The sequence below is a fragment of the Hordeum vulgare genome, chromosome 6H (assembly GCF_904849725.1).
Source record: "Hordeum vulgare subsp. vulgare chromosome 6H, MorexV3_pseudomolecules_assembly, whole genome shotgun sequence".
NCBI classification, from domain to species: Eukaryota; Viridiplantae; Streptophyta; class Magnoliopsida; order Poales; family Poaceae; genus Hordeum; species Hordeum vulgare.
This window is the reverse complement of record NC_058523.1, coordinates 82,443,189-82,463,887: the sequence shown is the minus strand read 5'-3', so window position 1 is coordinate 82,463,887 and position 20,699 is coordinate 82,443,189.

The window sequence follows — 20,699 nt, the reverse complement described above, 5'->3', positions numbered from 1 at the left end:
CGTGGTCGATCCTTGGGTGGTAGAGCACAAAACCTTTATTGAGAAGATGTACGATGACCGAGGACAACAGAGGACGGACGGAGATATAATCAAAGATCACAACTGATGTTTCACGTGTTGGTTCAAGGACAAGCTTCTGTCGTACCCTTTACATGAGGATTCTTCCACGGAAGAAAACTCATATTCGCCTTGTCAAAGGGCGCCGACCACAACCTGATGACCTATGAGGCGTACGATATCAACGGCTACACATTCTACACCGAGGAAAAGGACATGAAGAGCGATTATCAGAAGTCCGGGGTAACGATTGAATCCTACACCGGTAATGACAAGGACAGATACTACAGAAGGATCGAGGAGCTCTGGGAACTGAGCTACGCTGCAGAGAAGCTTCTGATGTTCCATGTCAGATGGGCCAAGAGCGTTCTAAAAGAAGACCGGTATTTCACCACCATGGTTATACACGAAGCCAAATCCCAGATCGCGGGCACAAACGTCACCGTGAAAAATGAGCCATGCGTACTGGCTTGCCAAGTGGACCAATGCTTCTTTATTACCGACCCGTCAAAGCCCAGTCGTGTTGCCGTGAGGAGAGGCAAAAGGAACATCATCGGAATGGATGGAGTCGCCAATGAGCAAGACTTTGACAAGTACGACGACCCGAAGATGGAAGATGACGACGACGATGAAGTAGCACACACCACAAGAAAAAGCAGGACCACCCTACCTAAAGGATGTCCGTTCAAGAGAAGAATTCAAGGGGTTCCGGGGCTAAATTATTCAACCGCGAGAAAGAAGGGCAAGAAGATCATTGTGAAAAGATAGATAAGATCGAATCACGACGTGTCGGCCACGTGTGTGTGTCAGTGGCAAGCTCAATCTTTGATGACCGTTATTTCATGTCACTTGATTTCAACCATGTCATGTAATTCTAAATCTTTGCACAATGTGATATCACCTCATAACATGATTTTTTGTAAGTGTCTCTCTCTGTGAGCTTTATGGACGGGTTAGGTGTAAAACATGCTTTCCTCGGGATACTCGTAAAACACATTAGCTCGTTTGGCTAAACAAGTGGAAATGAGTGATTGGCTGCTTTCATTAAGTAACCACCCTTTATTTGTCCTCACACATGATTGTAGTCCTCAAAGATCCAACCAAATCCATACAAAGGATGCAACTACGTAGATCAACATTCAAATGTGGACCAAACCTACAAATATATAAAAGAATATGTCCCAACGGACATAGTTCTTTGTCGTACATAGTTCTTAGTAAGAAAATAGATGAACTAAATACAAAGTATACTAGATAGGCGTAGAAATTATTACATGCAACTAAAAATAAAAAAATGAAAAAAATGTAGTAATGGCGCACCAGGGGAATGTGCGCCATTGCTATCACCGTACTTATGGCGCACCACTAGAAGGTGCGCCATTGCTATCACCTTACTTATGGCGCACCCCTAAATGGTGCGCCATTGCTAACACCCCCCCACTATACCAATTCATTCCCCCTCCCCTCACTCTCCCCACAGCGCCCGTCGTTTCTCCCCACCTCTCCTCTCACTGGAACTCCCTCCTCCTCCCCCCACGGGGACTGCGCCGCCGGGGAATCCCACCTCCTCCTCCGCGGGGACTGCGCCATCCGGGACTCCCTCCTCCTCCTCCGCCTCCGTGGGGACTGCGCCGCCAGTGACTCCCTCCTCCTCCTCCACGGGGACTGCGCCGCCGGGGACTCCCTCCTCCCCCTCCGCCTCCGCCACCAGCTGTCGAGGTCCTCCTCTCCGAGGTATTTATCCCTCTTCTCGCTCTTCTACTTGTTCTTCTGGGCGCAAGGTTCGATATGCCCGTGCGAATTACACACGTCGTCGCTAGGGAAAAAACGCTCGGTTTTGCGACAGTAAATTCCCCATCAACCACGGCATCAGCCTCCTTGGAATAGGATCATCATATGGATCCAACCATTAAAGTATTTGTTGACGGAGGAACTGTTTTTTCATTAGGAATTCATTTGCTGTCTCCGAAATTGATGTACCTACACACTGAAACACGTTTAGATACACTCATTTCAGCAACGGTTAATTCCAAACAGAGGTTATGCAACTTTTTCAAGATGTGGGCGATCTTGGTCATGCCGGCGTATCCTCCTCTCCTCGTAAAAATCAAGGAACGGGGTATCTCTACCTCCCGCGCCGGCGCTTTTGTTTTGGGATACGGTATCACGTTTTCCATCCGCATTGGTTGAGGAATCACGTGCCCTGCTAGGTTTTCCCGTGGCTGAGATTAGTTGGTTAGCCCTGAAAGTCGTTGAAAAAGTAGGTTCAGGAATATCACAAGAACATGGTGGCTACGACACTGGCAGGTGGAGGCAGCAATAGATATGGCGCTGTGACAGTGATGCCTAGTCTCGGCGCTTGACAAGAGCTCGCGCGAGCTCTGTTAGTAAAGTGACAGCACAATGAGATTTAAGTGTACAGCGACTGTACTGTTGATACAGTTTTGATGGCGAGATAACTCTTCAGGCTAGCACAAAAAAATATCCTTGAAAGCAAAAGAATGCTTGCGCTTTGACTGTGGTGCACAAGGTAAGTTGTTATTACAGTCACTGAGATCGTTGAGCATTAGGGCAGCTTTATATTAGGACAGCTTTGAAAGACATGAGAATGAAGCCCATGTCTTTGAAATCCAACTGTCGTCATATATACCTACAAAATATAAAAGTAATGAAATAGCCAAAGTATCTTCGTATCGAAGTAAAACATGAAAGTACAGCTTGCAACATTGAGAAGGTCATCAAGTTCTTATTATGCACTGCTCATTGCATAAGTTGGGATAATAGAGCTGCTTGTGCCAGCATTTGTTGACAATCTGAAGGTTACCCCTTTCTCATGAAACATAGATTAATTTCCGTTTCGGTTGAGAATTGGGCACTCCTAGGTCAAGAAAATTAGCAAAGGTCATGCCCAATTTTATTTACCTATAAGGTGCCCCATTCTCCACCGAAACAAAATCCTTATCCTTTCTTGAAAACAGAGCTTATTTATTTTTAATTCTTATGTTTATTTTTTATGTGAGTGAAATGGGTCCAAAATGATGTTATTCAAACCCTTGATTTCTTCAATGATTTTTCGGCCCATCTATTCTAGGAGTAATTCTTCATGTAGTTGTCTCTATTCCTCTGCAAGCATGTGGGCCAATCATTAAACGAGATTCTTAAAAACATGTGTTGGTATATCATTTAGGAGTCACTGATCTTTCATGTATTTATGACTCCATAATTATTTTGATACCAAAAGATAACTCCCGTGAAATTGATGACAAAAATTATGTGACAATGCCACTTAAGATTTTCATTACTTTTTTTGGATGCATGAAATTTAAGGAGTTGTTCAAGTTGCTTGTATATTTCCAAGTTTTTTCTTAAAGCTAGCACCAATGTTTTTTCTTAAAGCTAGCACCAAGCCTCTATTCAATCAGACAAAGGGTCTGGACCAGATGGATTTAATGGTACATTTCTTAAGGCATGTTGGCCAATCATTCAATGGAACTATTACAAGATATGTGGTTATTTTCAGTAGGGTCATTGATCTTACATGTATTAATGTTTCCACAATTACTTGGATACCAAATAATAACTCCCTTAAAACCCGTAATGACTACATGAATATTTATTTGCCTAGCCATTATTTAGATTTGCTGGAAATATTGTTTGATGGAATGATGGTGATCTCCAATTCAGAACATTCTTCGGTTTGTCCGCATTAATTAATCTGAGTTTATTATATCCAACACCCTACAAGAGTATTTGCACCATTGTAAGAGTTATGGAAAAGAATGTCATCCAATAACTCTACATCTATTCTTCTCAGATTTCAATAATTATTAATCAATATGATTTTTCTGCCCATTAATCAATATGATTTTTCTGCCCATTAATCAATATGATTTAAGTATAAAGTAAGATTTCCTCAAGCCTATATAATCCCTTGTTGATATGCATGGTTACGCATACACAAATTAATAGGCCTTTACTTGATTTTTTGCTGTGAGCCATACCTCATGTGTAAAGGGAACATAGTTTAATTTTATTGGGGTTATATATATGTGATGCAAGTACTTACTTAATACTCCGTAGATGAAATAAGGAGCTACTCTAAATATGCGAATAATAGATACTACCCTGATCTCATCCAATAACTCTAGTAGCCTTTTTTCCTATTTAGAGCGAACAGGGCCAACAACGATGAGGCCGGCGGTTCGAGCAAGCCATTCTGGGAGCTGTCCCAGGAGCTGGAGGAAGAACCTCACCGCTATGAGGACACTGCAGAAGACACCAATCCCGACTACACAACCCCTAGTGGTGTCGGGAATGACACCAGTGATGGTGCCGCCGGGGATGCCACCACTGATGATGGCAGCGAACGCACAGATGGCAGCCAACCGAACAAGCAACGGAAGGACCGGCGCGACACCGTCAGGGAGGAATTTACTGAAGTGTCCTCTAGTGGGCATCCAACGGCGCCCAAGGAATTAGTCGGTGGGTACGAGGGACAACTCGGGTGCATTCTCCGGAGCACCGTTTCGATCAACACCGAGAACATAAGGCATCAAGGCTGAACGAATTTGCGCTACCTCCTCTTCACGAAGTTGCACGAACGATTCATGTTCCCCGGTGACGTTGCAAACACACGCCTCTTAGGGAATAAAGTGAACAGTGTCACCCTCATGAAGATGACCACGGCCCTGGCTACTTGGAGATCCTCGATGAAGAGAAGGATTCTAAGAGGTGATAGTTATGAGAAGATGATGGAGCCAAATCCTTCGATCAGCTAAGCTGACTACCTGGAGTTCAAGATCAAGTGCGAGAGCAACGCATCTGAGGAATCAAGTCAGTGGAGGAAAGATAAACTGGGTCCCGGTGGTTACAGAGTGGCGGAACCTAAATGGGACAAGGAGGACGCGTAGCGTGCCGAGCAAGGCCTAACGCCCCTCATCGATAAATACCATGAAAAGCAGACAAGGAACTATGTCAGGGCACGATACAAGGTGGACCCGGTAACAAAGGAGCTTACTGATGACCCACAAGTATAGTGGATCAATCGTAGTCCTTTCGATAAGTAAGAGTGTCGAACCCAACGAGGAGCAGAAGGCTTTGATAAACGGTTTTCAGCAAGGTAATAACTGCAAGCACTGAAAGTAGCGGTAACAAGTGATGGTGTAGTGAGGTGAAATGTAGCAGGTGAAAAGTAACAAGTAATTTCAACGGTGCAGCAAAGTGGCCCAATCCCTTTTGTACCAAGGGACAAGCCTAAACAAAGTCTTATAGGAGGAAAAACGTTCCCGAGGACACATGGGAATTTTTGTCATGCTAGTTTCATCATGTTCATATGATTCGCATTCGTTACTTTGATAGTTTGACATGTGGGTGGACCGGTGCTTGGGTACTGCCCTTACTTGGACAAGCATCCCACTTATGATTAACCCCTCTCGCAGGCATCCGAAACTACGAAAGAAGAATTAAGACAACGTCTAACCATAGCATTAAACTACTGGATCCAAATAAGCCCCTTACGAAGCAACACATAAACTGGGGTTTAAGCTTTTGTCACTCTAGCAACCCATCATCTACTTACTACTCCCCAATGCCTTCCTCTAGGCCCAAATAATGGTGAAGTGTTATGTAGTCGATGTTCACATAACACCACTAGAGGAAAAACAACATACAACATATCAAAATACCGAACGAATACCAAATTCACATGACTACTATTAGCATGACTTATCCCATGTCCTGAGGAACAAAAGTAACTAATCACAAAGCATAATCATAATCATGATCAGAGGTGTAATGAGTAGCATCAAGGATCTGAACATAAACTCTTCCATCAAGTAATCCAACTAGCATGAACTACGAAGATTAATCAACACTACTAGCAACCTTACGAGTACCAAGCGGAGTCGCGAGATGGAGATTGGTTACAAGTGATGAACTAGGGTTTGGAGATGATATGGTGCTGATGAAGATGTTGATGGAGATGACTCCCCTCCGACGAGAGGAGTGTTGGTGATGACGATGGCGACAATTTCACCCTCCGGGAGGGAAGTTTCCCCAGCAGGATCGTCCTGCCGGAGCTCTAGATTGGTTCTGCTCAAGTTCCGCTTCGTGGCGGCGGAGAATCCACAAAAAATCTCCGCACTGATTTTTTTCCAAACGAAACCCTTCATATAGCAGAAGAGGGGGGCCAGTGGGCCACCAGGGTGCCCACAAACCCTGTAGCCGTGGCCAGGGGGGCACGCCGCGGCTACCAGTTTTGTGGGCCCCTGGCAGCTCCCCTCTGGCACTTCTTTCACCCAGTATTTTTTATATTATCCCAAAAAATTCCACGTTGATTTTCAGGGCATTTGGAGCTGTGCAGAATAGAGGACTCAAACTTGGTTATTTTCCAGTCTAGAATTCCAGCTGCCGGTATTCTCCCTCTTCAAATAAACCTTGCAAAATAAGAGAGAAAAGACATAAATATGGTACCACAAAGTATAATAACAGTCCATAAAGCGATAAATATCAACATGAAAGCATGATGCAAAATGGACGTATCAACTCCCCCAAGCTTAGACCTCGCTTGTCCTCAAGCGAAAACCAAGATCCATAAACATGTCCACATGTTTAGGGATGAAGGTGTCGATAAAACATAATACGGACATGAGGGCATCATGATCACACATAGAACAACAATATATCATAAAGATTCTTAAGGGAAAGTAACAATTCCTTCACAAAGCAAACTATGAATCAAAAACCTTACCGAGAAGTAGCCAACAACAGTCCATAGTCATTGAAGCAATTGCAATTTATCATAACATCAAAAAGAGTCAAATAAGAGCTTGTAAAGCAAATCCACATACTCAATCATCTGTTTTGTTTTCCACAATTGTTACAACTCACGTGGTACTCATGGCATCAAAGTTTCAGTTGGACACAGAGAAAGATAGGGTCTTACAATTTTGCCTCCCAACCATTTACCTCAAGGGTAATGTCAACAATAATAAAGCGTAAGTACTCATCTCCAAGTTGATATATGAATATAGATCTTTCCCTAGCATATGACGTTAACCAAGATGAAGAGGGAATAGGGAATTGGTGTTGATCACCAAGACTTTCACAAGGACAAAAGTAAAGGTACAAGATAGGCCCTTCGCAGAGGGAAGCAGAGGTTGTCATGCGCTTTTGAGGTTTGGATGCATGTCCCCTTAGTGCGGAGGAACATCACTTTATATTGCATCCTGTGATAAAGAACTTTATTATGTAGTTTGTCGCTTTTATGTCTTCCTCATCATGGGTTCGTATAAAGCTTATTTTACACACACTAATAGATCATACATATTAGAGAACAATTTTTATTGCTTGTACCGATGACAACTTACTTGAGGGATCTTATTCAATCCATAGGTAGGTATGGTGGACACTCATGGCAAGACTGGTTTGAAGGTTTATGGATGCACAAGTAGTATCTCTACTTGGTGCGGGAGTTTTGGCTAATATGAGGTGGAAGCAATCGTCACATGCTAAGGGATCTCTAAACATATAACATTGTTTGGTATCAAGTAAACACAATTCATTATGTTGTCTTCCTTGTCCAACATCTTCTTCTAAGCATGCAATAGTTTGGTGGGTGTTCACAATTGGAAAAAGTGTCTAAGATGATATATTTATATGTTAACCTCTTATTACTTCTTATTAATTGCAACAATGACTGGGGTCTATGTTGGTCTATTCTCAACAAGTTTCAATCATCATACTGGTTATATGTGAAGCTATCACTTTCCATAAGATCATCTCATGATCTTTCATGCTATCGTTCTTTCCATACTTTTGATCACGGCACAAAACAAGGCCCTTGACTGAGATACTCTTTATTATATAGCTCGCAAGCTCGAATAAATCGGGGGAGACACAAGGCAAAAGACTCAAACTAAACACTAAAGACTTATCCCACTAAGAGAAGAAAGTAAAAACTGAAAAAGAAAGAACTAAAACAAAGGTAAAAGCAAAAGATAAAAAGGTGATACGATACTAGGGCAACTCCCCCAAGCTTGGCAAAAGCCAAGGTGATTGCCCATACCAATGCTCAATTGTCTTCCTTTGGTGGTGGTGGAGGAGTTGCAACATGAGTCTGATCCTCCGTCTTCCAAGGCATAGGTGCTCCATCATGGCAGGATGAACGAGTCGCCGGAATCCTAAAATCTGCAGCCAACCGTATTGATTTAAATCTATACTCATACTCACTTTTCGGTTCTGCAGGTCATAGATCTGGCCCTGGAGTTGATCAACCCTATCATAGAGCCTGGAGAGGTGCTTCCCAATGTCATTGGTGTCCATCTTGTGTTTGTTGGTGAACTCCGTGATCATCATGTGGTTGGCGTTGAGTCCACGCTCCACCATACCTTGGCACTCGAAGACTTGTTGCTCCATTACTTCAAGCCTCGTCTCCATGCTTCCGGTCATCTTAGGCCCCTCAACATCACGGATGTGCAACATCCCCTCACTCATCATGATAGATTGAGGGTGCTGCATCACTTCTGCGAGGTGAGGATTGATAACCTTCTCAAAGACATTGTCCTTCAGAGCTTTTGGGGACGCCATAGCAGTCTAGATCTGTAGCAGAAACAGGCTTGAAACAAAAGAAAGGAAAACTGCATGATACGGAGATCAAAACCCTCGGGCGTATATATAATGATTTTTCTGGACCAGAAGGAGTGCTCCACAAGAAAACGGAGTCCGGGAGGCACACGAGGTGCCCACAAGCCCTGTAGCCGCGGCCAAGGGGAGGCCGCGGCTACCAAGCTTGTGGCCGCCTCGTGCGCTCTCCAGACTGCTTTTTATTTTTCTATTTTTCCATAAATTCCAAAACGGAGAAAATTTCCTACTGGAAAAGTTTTGGAGTCCAATTACTTACCGAAACACATACCTCTTCGTTTTTAGAGTCTGAAACATGCTAATAAACATCCCTTATGTACTCCTCTGGAGTTATGATATTGATGATATTGGTCTCAACATTTATGGGAGTACCAGAGATATAATGCTTGATTCTTTGCCCATTTTCCACTCTTGGAAAATTACCTTCCGTGTTATTGATTTTGATGGCACCGGTACGATATACTTCCTCGACAACGTAGGGACCTTCCCATTTAGAGGGAAGTTTTCCTGCAAAGAATCTTAAGCGAGAATTGTATAGCAGGACATAATCACCTACATTGAACTCATGTTTTTTATTCTTTTATCGTGCCATCTCTTAATCTTTTCCTTGAACAACTTGGCATTCTCATATGCCTGGGCCCTCCATTCATCTAGCTGATATCAAACAACCGCTTCTCACCGGCCAGTTTGAAATCGAAGTTGAGCTCTTTGATTGCCCAATAAGCTTTGTGTTCTAGCTCAAGAGGTAAATGACAGGCCTTACCGTAAACCATTTTATACGGCGACATGCCCATGGGATTCTTACAAGCAGTCCTATAAGCCCATAGTGCATCGTCAAGTTTGCTAGACCATTCTTTCGAGATCTATTGACAGTCTTTTGTAAGATTAATTTGATCTCCCTATTACTCAACTCCACTTGACCACTAGACTGAGGATGATAAGGAGATGCAACTCTATGGTTGACATCATACTTAGCGAGCATCTTACGGAAAACACCATGAATGAAGTGTGAACCACCATCAGTCATCAGATATCCAGGGACTCCAAATATTGGGAAAATGACTTCTTTAAGCATCTTAATAGAGGTGTGGTGATCAGCATTTCTAGTGGGGATAGCTTCTACCCACTTAGTGACGTAATCAACAGCAACTAAGATGTGAGTATACCCATTGGAACTCGGGAAGGGTCCCATATAATCAAAGCCCCAGACATCAAATGGTTCAATGACAAGCGAATAGTTCATAGGCATTTCCTAACGTTTACTGATGTTCCCTATTCTTTGGCATTCGTCACAAGACAAGACAAACTTACGGGCATCCTTGAAGAGTGTGGGCCAATAGAAACCTGATTGCAATACCTTATGAGCAGTTCTATCTCCAGCATGGTGTCCTCCGCAGGCTTCGGAATGACACTTCTGCAGGATCTGTCCCTGTTCATGTTCAGGCACACAACGTCTAATAACACCATCTACTCCTTCCTTATAAAGGTGAGGATCATCCCAAAAGTAGTGTCTCAAATCAAAGAACAATTTCTTCTTTTGCTGGTAGGTGAAACTGGGTGGTATGTATTTGGCTACGATATAGTTTGCATAATCAGCATACCACGGTGCACTATGTGAAGTGCGGATGACATTCAATTGCTCATCGAGAAACCTTTCATCAATAGGTCGTGGGTCATCAAGGACATTCTCCAGCCTGGACAAGTTATCTTCTATAGGGTTATCAGCACCCTTTCGGTCAACAATGTGCAAATCAAATTCCTGTAGCAGGAGAACCCATCTGATTAGCCTAGGCTTAGTGTCCTTCTTCTCCATAAGGTACTTAATAGCAGCATGATCAGAGTGAATAATGACTTTGGAGTCAACTATATAAGATCTGAACTTTTCACATGCAAACACGACTTCTAAAAATTCCTTCTCCATAGTGGCATAGTTTCTTTGGGCACTATCTAGAGTTTTACTAGCGTAGTAAATGACATTCAACTTGTTGTCAAATCTTTGTCCTAGAACAGCACCAACAACATAATCACTAGCATCGCACATGATTTCAAAAGGCAAGTTCCAATCAGGTGGTTGAACAATAGGTGCGGTTATCAAGGCCTTCTTAAGTATTTCGAAAGGTTCCTCACAATCCTCATCAAAAACAAAAGGAAAAACCTTCTACAAGAGGTTGGTAAGAGGCCTAGAAATCTTAGATAAGTCTTTAATGAACCTTCTATAGAAACCAGCATGACCTAGAAACTTCGTATACCTATGATATCCGTGGGCAAGGAATTTTCTCAATTGCATCAACCTTAGCCTTATCAACTTGAATGCCTTTCTCGGAGATTTTGTGTCCTAAGCTGATGCCTTCATTAACCATGAAGTGGTACTTCTCCCAGTTCAAGACGAGGTTCGTTTCTTTGCATCTCTGTAAGACTCGATCAAGGTTGCTGAGGCAATCGTCAAAGGAAGAACCGTAAACGGAGAAATCATCCATGAAAACCTCAACAATCTTTTCACAAAAGTCAGAGAATATAGCCATCATACATCTTTGAAAGGTGGAAGGTGCATTGCATAAGCCAAAAGGCATACGTCTAAAAGCAAAGGTACCGAAGGGGCAGGTGATAGTGGTTTTCTCCTGATCAGATTGTGGAACAGGTATTTGCGAGAAACCTGAATAACCGTTTAGAAAGCAGAAGTGTGTGTGTTTAGATAGCCTTTCTAGCATTTGGTCGATAAACGTCAAGGGATAATGAACTTTCCTGGTTGCCTTGTTCAGTTTCCGAAAGTCGGTCACCATCCTATAGCCAGTAATAATCCTGTGTGGGATTAGTTCATTCTTATCATTAGGAACGACGGTGATACCTCCCTTCTTAGGTACGCAATGTACTGGACTTACCCAATCACTATGAGCAACAGGATAAAGATTCCTGCTTCCAGAAGCTTTAATATTTCTTTTCTCACGACCTGTTTCATCGTAGGATTTAATCTCCGTTGATGATCAGCAACTGGCTTAGAATCCGGATCGTTTTTAATCTTGTGCTGACATAGAGTGGGACTAATACCCTTAACATCATCAAGAGTATATCCAATAGCAGCACGATTCTTCCTCAAAGTTTTTAATAACTTCTTCTCTTCGTGATTCGAGAGGTGAGCACTAATAATAACATGATATATCTCCTTCTCATCAAGATAGGCATATTAAGAATATCTGGTAACTGTATAAGCTCGAACACAGGATCATCCTTTGGTGGGGGAGGATCCCCAAGCAGTTCAACAGGCAGATTATTCTTAAGAATAGGATATTGTTCTAAAACAATTTTATCTATCTCATCTCTTTCATCCATATGCATATCATTTTCATGCTCAAGCAGATATTGCTCTAAAGGATCCGTAGGAGGTATGGCAATAGAGGCAAGAGCAATGATTTCATCCCTACCAGACGACTCTTTTTCATGGGGTTGTCTTTCAAACTTGGAGAAGTTAAATTCATGAGACACACCCTCGAAACTAACAGTGACAGTCTGTTTAATGCAATCAATATGAGCATTGACAGTGTTGAGAAAGGGTCTACCAAATATGATAGGACAAAAGCTATCTTGTGCAGCAGCAAGGACGAGGAAATCAATAGGATACTTCGTCTTACCACACATGACTTCTACATCTCTCACAATTCCCACAGGGCAGATCGTCTCTCTATTAGCTAGCGTAATAGTGACATCAATGGGTTCTAGCTCAACAGGTGCAATCTCATCTTTGATTTCATCATATAGGGACCGGGGTATTGCACTAACACTAGCACCCATATCACATAAACCATGATAACAGTGATCTCCTATCTTGACAAAAACAACGGGCAGGCCAACTACATGTCCGTATTTGTCTTTCGTGTGAGGTTTAGCAATTCTAGCGGAGTCCTCATAGAATTTGATAACATGCCGGTCTATGTCTTCGGCTAAGAGATATTTGATAATAGCAATACTAGGCTCAACTCTAATTCGCTCAGGGGGTGCAAGTGGTCTAATGTAACCCCTACGTAACACAGTTCAAGCTTTAGAATAATCCTTTTACCTAGCAGGGTAAGGTGGTTTCTTAGTGTAGGCACAAGGAACAATAGGATCATTATAGGCAATGACTTTCTCTTCAACTAGATTGGGTTTAACTATGTTGACTTCTACAGGAGGATGATACTTAAACCACTTCTCTTTGGGAAGATCAATATGAGAGCAAAAGATTCACATAGAGAAGCTAATATCTCAGAGTCAAGTCCATACTTAGCGCTAAAATCTCTAGAAGTGTTTGTTTCAACAAAAGATTTAACGCAATAAAACTGGAAATTCATACCTCACTCCTTACCTTCTTCAAGCTCCCAATCTTCAGAGATACGTTTGATTCTTTCCAATAAATTCCACTTGTGGTCAATATCCTTCTTCATAAAAGAACCGGTACAAGAAGTGTCAAACATGGTACGATCTTCATGAGAAAGCTGAGCATAAAAGTTTTAAGTGATAATTTCTCTCGAGAGCTCATGATTGGGGCATGAATATAGCATTGATTTAAGCCTCCCCCAAGATTGAGCTATGATTTCCCTGTCACGAGGCCAAAAGTTATAAATATAATTCCGATCACGATGTACTAAATGCATAGGATAAAACTTTTGATGAAATTCCAATTTCTAACGATTGTAGTCCCATGATCCAGTATCATCACATAGCCTATACCATGTGAACGCCTTATCCTTCAAAGAGAAAGGAAAGACTTTATTTATTACCTCATCCTCGGGCAAACCTGCAAGCTTAAATAAACCACAAACTTCATCTACATAGATTAGATGCAAGTCTCGATGTGATGATCCATCTCTTGTAAAAGGATTAGCCAGCAGTTTCTCAAGCATACCCGTAGGAATTTCATAAAAGATATTTTCAGTAGGTACCTTAGGTTGAGGAGCAACTCCTCGTGCTTACGTTCGTGGTGAAGATACCCTGAACAAATTCCTCAAAGGAACAATTTCCATAGTGACAAGTGACAATAAATTTAGCATAGTATATAAATGTTTCCTTACCAAATTCCACTTACCAAAGGCGCTTCACTCCCCGGAAACGGCGCCAGAAAAGAATCTTGATGACCCAAAAGTATAGGGAATCAATGGTAGTCCTTTCGATAAGTAAGAGTGTCGAACCCAACGAGGAGCATAAGGCTCTGATAAACGGTTTTCAGCAAGGTAATAACTGCAAGCACTGAAAGTAGCAGTAACAAGTGATGGTGTAGTGAGGTGAAACGTAGCAGGTGAAAAGTAACAAGTAACAAGTAATAGCAACGATGCAGCAAAGTGGCCCAATCCCTTCTGTAGAAAGGGACAAGACTGAACAAAGTCTTATAGGAGGAAAAACGCTCCCGAGGACACACGGGAATTTCTGTCATGCTAGTTTCATCATGTTCATATGATTCGCATTCGTTACTTTGATATTTTGACATGTGGGTGGACCGGCACTTGGGTACTTCCCTTACTTGGACAAGCATCCCACTTATGATTAACCCCTCTCGGAAGAATCCGCAACTACGAAAGAAGAATTAAGACAACGTCTAACCATAGCATTAAACTACTGGATCCAAATCAGCACCTTACGAAGCAACGCATAGACTGGGGTTTAAGCTTTTGTCACTCCAGCAACCCATCATCTACTTACTACTCCCCAATGCCTTCCTCTAGTCCCAAATAATGGTGAAGTGTTATGTAGTCGATGTTCACATAACACCACTAGAGGAAAAACAACATACAACATATCAAAATACCGAACGACTACCAAATTCACATGACTACTATTAGCATGACTTATCCCATGTCCTCAGGAACAAAAGTAACTACTCACAAAGCATAATCATAATCATGATCAGAGGTGTAATGAGTAGCATCAAGGATCTGAACATAAACTCTTCTACCAAGTAATCAAACTAGCATCAAGTACGAAGAGTAATCAACACTACTAGCAACCTTACGAGTACCAATCGGAGTCGCGAGACGGAGATTGGTTACAAGTGATGAACTAGGGTTTGGAGATGAGATGGTGTTGATGAAGATGTTGATGGAGATGACTCCCCTCCGACGAGAGGAGTGTTGGTGATGACGATGGCTACGATTTCCCCCTCCGGGAGGGAAGTTTCCCCGACAGGATCGTCCTGCCGGAGCTCTAGATTGGTTATGCTCAAGTTCCGCCTCGTGGCGTCAGAGAATCCACGAAAAAGCTCTGCGCTGATTTTCTTCCAGAAGAAACCCTTCATATAGTAGAAGAGGGGGACCAGTGGGCCACCAAGGTGCCCACAAGCCGTGTAGCCGCGGCCAGGGGGCAGGCCGCGGCTACCAGGCTTGTGGGCCCCTGGCAGCTCCCCTCTGGCACTTCTTTCGCCCTGTATTTTTTATATTATCCCAAAAAATTCCACGTTGGTTTTCAGGGCATTTGGAGTTGCACAGAATCGAGGACTCGGACTTGCTCCTTTTCCAGTCCAGAATTCCAGCTGCCGGTATTCTCCCTCTTCAAATAAACCTTGCAAAATAAGAGAGAAAAGGCATAAATATGGTACCACAAAGTATAATAACAATCCATAAAGCGATAAATATCAACATGAAAGCATGATGCAAAATGGACATATCACTTACCACGGATCCGAAGGTGAAAGAGCTTGAGCGTGTTCTGGTAAGGAATACTCCCCCGCGTAATTAGCTCCATATGGTTTCATTCTAATTAATGAAGCCAAATTCCTAAATGGTTCACGTTCCTTCCGCAAGAAACTAAAAGCAGTAGCGCGGGGTCTCCAAGCTCCCCGTCTGCCCCTTGGGACATCACTTTAAATAGGGCGTTGAACATAATGAAACACAAGGATAAGCTCAGTAAGCCGTCTTCAGCTGGTCGTGTGGACGGCGAAGGCTTGTCCACGAATTGGTCGGAATACTATAAGGCCAGGCGAAAGGAGAGAAAGACCATCTCGGAAAGCCAGGAGCGCGAGGTTAAATAACTCAAGGCACAAGTGGCGCAGATTCCGGAGATAGTCCAAGAGCAAGTGTGAGACCAACTGGGAGCGACGATCATCGCGATTATGCCTTCCTTGCTTGTGGGGCTGCGGGAGTGGATTGCGGGCGGAAAACAGGGGCAGCCCCCGATTCCCAGCTTCACGGGCAGCAACTCGTACAATGCACCATCATCGGTGTCTCCGACGGAGGCGGCATTGCAGGTGCCTCCGGTGTCGGCGCAGGTATTGGAGCTTAATGCACCCGTGTGTGGGAAGAATATGCCGGCCGGCACCTCGGCATCAAGCGCCCCCTCCGTCACTTGCACGCCCTCCATTGGCGGTTCCTCGACATTAGACGAGATTGACGCCATCACGGTAACTAAGCCTCGGCCGATGACTTCATCTCCTTGCCTTTGACTGGGCATCCCTGACGCCCGACATGTTTTCGCAGGGCGCCACCAAGATTCCATGCACTCCCCTGCACTTCATGGACGGCGAGTTGATCGATGTCGCCAAGGCCAAAATGGTTGAACCAGGAAACCGTGTGTTCCACGGTAATGCGATGCCACCCACCGTGTATAGGGTACAACTCGTTCAGGTGCTGCGGGGCTGCGACGACTTGTTACCTCCGTATAGACCTGCTGGGGCCGACAAAGATGATGTGATGACCCTCAGCGCCTACTTAAACTGGTCCATGCTTTGGCTGAAGAGCTAGATTCGTTTGGGGGCGGGGGACACCACCCCACAGACAACACCGCCAGATGTGTCAGCGCCAAGCCATGGCAAGACCGCCGCAACGGTACCGCCGTCAGCTGATCCGAACGTGCATATGGCACAGGATCCGGATGACGATGACGATACAATTTCCAACGTCGATAAGTACATCAACGAACATGGGTACGGTGACGACTTGTTCGGGCATCCTTCTCAAGAATCCAACCCTGCAAAAGACGATGGTGACCTAGCTGGTACCGCAGAGAAACCCAACTTCAACAGGCGTCGTTTGTTCAGACCTCAGGAGACGCCTCCAGCTGCCGTCTTCACCGAGACTCAAACAGCCGAGGTGCAAAATATTATCAGCCCGAACACACTCAAGAAGGTGGTCTCTGAGTAGAACTCGATCCCATTACAACAGAAGAAACAGAAGGGACGGAAAAGAAAAAAAACAAGGGTGCGAGCCAGCCGGCACCGAGTATGATCCGTGCTCAGGACGGGCCACCAATATCTAAGGATATTGAGAGGAGGGTGCATGTGGCGGGTAGGCCGTTGCTACCGACTAATCTGCTAAATGCTGCAACTGGTGCTATGCGGAGTCTGCATGACGCTATTCTTTATATGAAGAAGCGGCGTCTCTCCGAGAATGATGTGACATGCCCGGTTTTCGTGGCCAAGGTGCCAGAGGGCAAGGGCTTTGTCGATAGCACCATCGGGTGTATGATCGTCCTGCGGTTTGATGACATATTCGCTATGCTTAACCTTTATCCGCTGCACTACACCTTCATTTGGCTATTTTCGCCTAGTATGGAGATAAGGATCATTAGAGACAAGACCCCGGACATCGTGATAGTCGACCTCTCACTAGTGGAAAACGGGCCTTTGGCCGGGACCCTTTAGTCTCGGCCTGCCTCTGGGCCGGGACTAAAGGCCCGGCCACGTCGCCCCAATTCTCAATGCCTCCCTCGAGGCTTTAGTCCCGGCCCGTAAGGAGCCTTTAGTCCCGGTTCGTGTCCCAAACCGGGACTAAAGGGCTACGCGGTGGGCAGCAAGCATGTGCGCCACCTTTAGTCCCGGTTTGTGTCCCAAACCGGGACTAAAGTCCTCTGCCTATATATAGCACAGCCCCCCTCTCCCCTCTTCCTTGCATTTTTCTTGGATGGAGGATTGTGGGTGTGTGCTAGCTCTCCACTTTTTTTTGATGCACTAGAGGTGTTTGTTGAAATGTGCGTTAGAGCGATGCCGCTTCAGTTCACCGAACACAACTACGATATGAGATGCCTGAGCCAAGCTTACACCTCTTCCTCTTTATTTCTACTTATTCTAAAAGGTTAGCAACTATATTTCCTCGTTTAGACCGTGCGGTACTAATTTTTAGGATCGTGATTGTATTTGATATACTGTCGTATAACACAGATGAGCCATCCATGGATGTACGGTGATTGACGCATAGCCGCTTACAAAGAAGGCGTGCATTCTTTTCGAGATGCAGCCGATGCGAACAAGCATGGTGGTGGCTTTATGTTTTGTCCATGTGTTGAATGTCGGAATGAGAAGGATTACACTTCCTCAAGAGTCATTCAGAGCCACCTGCTTCGGTCCGGTTTTATGTCGGGCTATAATGTTTGGACCAAGCACGGAGAAAGAGGGTTTATGATGGAAGACGACGATGAAGAAGAAGAGAACGATGATGACAACTACCGATCTATGTTCCCTGAGTATGCTGATACCGCAATGGAAGACAATGAAGAAGAAGATCAGGATGAAGAACGGGAACCAGATGAGCCCGGTGATGATCTTGGCCGGGTCATTTCTGATGCACGGCGAGGTTGCAACACAGAAAAGGAGAGGTTGCAGTTCGAGCAGATGTTACAGGACAACAACAAATTGTTGTACCCAACTTGTGATGATGGCTAGAAGAAGCTGGGTAGCACACTGGAATTGCTGAAGTGGAAGGGAGAGACCAGTGTGACTGACTCGTCATTTGAAAAGTTGCTGGTACTGATGAAGAAGATGCTTCCAAGAAAGAATGAATTCCCGCCAGCACGTACGAAGCAAAGAAGCTTGTCTGCCCTCTAGGATTAGACGTGCAGAAGATACATGCATGCCCTAATGACTGCATCCTCTACCGCGGTGAGAAGTATGAGAATATGGATAAATGCTCGGTATGCACTGCATTGCGGTATAAGATTAGAAAAGATGACCCTGGTGATATTGAGGGCAAGCCACCCAGGAAGAGTGTTCCTGCCAAGGTGATGTGGTATGCTCCTATAATACCACGGTTGAAACGTCTGTTTAGAAATAAAGATCATGCGAAGTTGTTGCGATAGCACATGGAAGATCGTATGAAAGACGATAAGTTGAGGCACACCACTGATGGTCGGCAGTGGAGAAAAATCGAGAGAGAATTCCCGAGATTTGCAGCTGACGCAAGGAACTTATGGTTAGGTCTGAGTACAGATGGCATGAATCCTTTTGGGGAGCAGAGTTGCAGTCACAGCACCTGGCCCGTTACACTATGTATCTACAACCTTCCTCCTTGGTTGTGCATGAAGCAGAAGTTCATTATGATGCCAGTGCTTATCCAAGGTCCAAAGCAACCCGGCAACGATATTGATGTGTACCTAAGGCCATTAGTTGATGAACTTTTACAGTTGTGGGCCGAACCAGGTGTACGTGTGTGGGGCGAGCACAAACAAGAGGAATTTGACCTTCGAGCGTTGCTTTTCGTAACCATCAATGATTGGCCTCCTCTTAGTAACATTTCAAGACAGTCAAACAAGGGATACAATGCATGCACGCACTGTTTGGATCAGACAGAATGTATATATCTGGACAAATGTAGGAAGAATGTGTACCCGTACAATCGTCGTTTTCTTCCGCCCAAGCATCCCTTAAAGAAAAAAGGCAAGCATTTCAATGGCAAGGCAGAACCCCAGGGGAAGCCTGTCATCCGTACTGGTGCTGAAGTATTTGATATGGTCAAAGATTTAAAAGTAATCTTTGGAAAGGGTCCCGGCAGCCAACCTGTTCCTAACGGCCCTCATAAGCGCGTACCCATGTGGAAGAAGAAATCTATATTTTGGGAGCTACCCTACTGGGAAGTCCATGAGGTCCGCTCGGCAATCGACGTGATGCACCTGACGAAGAATCTCTGCGTGAATATTCTAGGCTTCCTGGGCTTGTATGGGAAGTCAAAAGATACACCCGAAGCACGGGAGGACCAGGACCGTCATAAAGGAAGAGATGGCATGCATCCAGGGTAGTTTCAAGGGCGTGCCAGCTACGCTCTTACTAAGGAAGAGAAGGAAATCTTCTTTGAAGTCCTTTTCAGTATCAAGGTCCCCGACTGGCTTCTCGTCGAATATAAAGGGAATCGTAAATATGAAAGACAAAAAATTCCAAAACCTAAAGTCACATGACTGCCACGTGCTTATGACGCAATTGCTTCCGGTTGCATTGAGGGAAATTCTAACGGAAAATGTTCGTGTGGCAATTGTGAAGGTATGTGCATTCCTCAATGCAATTTCTCATAAGGTAATCGATCGAGAAAGTCTATCACGGTTACAGATTGATGTGGTCCAATGTCTGGTCAGCTTTGAGTTGTTGTTCCCGCCATCCTTCTTCAATATAATGACACACCTCCTAGTTCACCTAGTCGAAGAGATTAGAATTCTCGGTCCTGTGTTTCTACACAATATGTTCCCCTTAGAGAGGTTCATGGGAGTCTTAAAGAAATATGTTCGTAACCGTGCTAGGACAGAAGGAAGCATCTCCAAGGGCTATGGAACAGAGGAGGTCATTGAGTTTTGTGTGGACTTTCTTCCTGACCTTAAGCCGATTGGTGTTCCTGAATCTCGGTATGAGGGTAGGATGACAGGAAAAGCCACACTAGGAAAGAAAGCAAAAGTATGTATGGACGGGCATTCTTTCTCTCAAGCACACAACACAGTTCTACACAATTCCACCGTGGTGGCTCCTCATATCGTGAGACACAAGAATATTCTACGCTCCGAAAACCCGGGGAAGGCTGACTCTTGGATTAAAGGGGAACACGAGAAAACTTTCGACGGTTGGTTGCAGACACATCTCATGAATGACGACACCGTTGGAGATCAGTTGTCCTGTTTCGCCAGGCCACCATCTTCGACTATATGTACTTTCCAAGGGTATGAGATAAATGGGAATACATTTTACACGGTTGCCCAAGATAAAAAGAGCACCAACCAAAATAGTGGTGACCGCTTTGATGCAACACACGAGAATGGGCACTGTTTGGAAACATATTACGGGTACATAGAGG